Source organism: Clinocottus analis, unplaced genomic scaffold (genome assembly GCF_023055335.1).
Source record: "Clinocottus analis isolate CAN_PGR_092001 unplaced genomic scaffold, fCliAna1.0.p SCAF_18, whole genome shotgun sequence".
NCBI lineage: Eukaryota > Metazoa > Chordata > Actinopteri > Perciformes > Cottidae > Clinocottus > Clinocottus analis.
The window spans coordinates 11,606,061-11,608,362 of record NW_027175909.1 but is presented as its reverse complement, the minus strand read 5'-3'; positions in this window follow the sequence as shown (position 1 = coordinate 11,608,362).

Here is a 2,302-nt window from a genome sequence, read left to right as displayed (position 1 = left end):
GCATTTGCTTTCCCACCTCATTGCAAACACTTTAAATCCTTTGTTTAGTCAGGACTGTTAGCCGCAGTAATAACTACATCACTATCTGTCACTGGGCACCCTGCAGTTAGTGGCACAGTTGTGTTTACTTTGGTAAAGGATCACGTTTCCATTCCTACACTCAGTGACCCCAAGTATGGCTATAAAAAACAGGGACTGGCTTCTTGGTTAGTTCAGCTTTGACTGGAAAAACATGCACTCCGGAGTTGAATCTTCTTATTCCAAATACCCCCAAAAGATCCGAAAAACAACCTGCATTTGGCTTTCAAATACCCTGTCTGTCTTTGTTTATTGGAAATAAACCAAAGCTAAAAACATGTTCCTGCCTTTTGATACAGCTATTCTTGTGACTACCTGCTAGTTTAGTAGGTATGCAGGTTTTTCCTGCATGCCTCGCTGGGATCAATGTCACCTTTCAGAAGGTCTGAACACAGGGCAGACGTGGGGAAATGATGGCCACAAAGGGCTCTTTCAGCAGGAGAGAGCCTTTCCCCCATGCTGACCTAAATCTCCTCCTTCTCCTCTCGGCCTCGGAGCAGCTACTCAGACATTCAGCCTTCAGAGCGAGCAGGAACGTGCGCCTGGTCAGGGAGTCCACCTCGCCGGGTAAACACATGGTCCTAAAGGGCGGAAGAGGTTGGGGGGGCGGGGAGAGGGGTTGTCTCCAGAGACTCTGGGTGCTAAAAGCTAATGAGATTTGATAGGAAGGTGAGACCTTATATGATGTTTCATAAGTGAAGTACTGATCTAAGGGGGAGATTGTATTTGGTGTCTGGGTGGCACAGACTGAGAGGCTTGTTCCTGCACACAGTTCATCTGTTTCCAGTATTCAACAGTTGATCAAGTTTCATCAGTTTGTCCCTGTTGCTAAATCCTACTGGCTGATTATAAGGGAGAAGCTACAAATAAAAGAGCACCGATACTTCCTTGTAGATCTTGCAGATCTTCCGTAGAGGCCCTACCTTCCATAATGATAGAACTGTCATTAGTCTTCCACGCCCCAGCTGTGCACTTTCACAAGGTTACACGTCCATGTTTACACTGAGCCCCTAAAGTAAGCTGAACTTCATTTGCACTGATGTACATCATCACACCACACCCCAAACCCTCCAGTGCTGATCCCTGCAGCAGAGCGCTGCTCCAGTCCCGGCCCTGATAGTTCCTACTTGTGACGTGTTCGGCAGAGAACAACTTGACAGTCTCTCAGATGAACCGATGCTCAAAGAGGCTGTCTGCAGCGGAGAGTGATCTTTTCCAGACACGGCTTTCCTTCTGCCAAGTATCAACAGAGAAGACGGAAAATCTTGCCGTTGAATTGTTGAGTTATGCTGTGTATATATAGAACTATTGTTTGCTTTAACGCAACATCATTTGTGTGCCTTATGTCAATAATTCTTAGTAAATGAGAAAAAGATTCTTTTTTTTTTTTAAAAAGATTTTTTTATTTAGTTTTGACAATAAGTTAAACAACTTGCTCAGTTAAAAAAAAAAAATCCATTTATACACATTTCTCAGAAAGAAATATTGCAGAAAAGTCTTCAGGAAAGCACCAATTACCAATTTCCAATAAAGAAGGACTCTTTCAAGTAAAACAGAATATTGAACTTCATTCAAACATAATTCATATTGAATTCTGCGGTCTTGTTTTTCTGGTGTGCAAAATTCCAAAAATCTTTTTTTTTATCACAGGGAACGTATCAAACTTTATTTTCACTAAAAATCACAAATGGAATCTAAACCGTTTCAGAGTAGAAAAACACGGACACTCCGCCAAATATTCACTTCAATCTCGAATGCAGAAACACAGAGTTGATAAGCACCATGGTCACTGAAGCATTGACAGGTTTTTATAGTAAAAATGCTTCTGCGGCATTTGACCTAAAACACAAATAGATACACAATGTCCATGTATGCTAGCATGACACAGCTAAATGCCAGCAAACTTATCATGACAATGTTAAATCAGTAGAGTAAAAATAATAATAATAATAATAAGCTACAGTACCAATAATTGCAGCTCGGTGGTTGGTTTTAAATCAATGGAATACTTGAAAGTGGGAGTGGCACAATTGTGTACCCAACCAGAGCATCTTTATTTTCCTTTGTGTGAATTATTTATCTTGCTTTCCTTTCCCATCTACACTCTGTTTGACAGAGAACCCTTTCATGCATTTATTGATTCCTTTCAAAGCTTTAGTTTTGTAAAAAGAATTGCTTCAGCAAAACATGTCGGGGGAAGGAGGAGGAGGGAGATGAGGGGGGG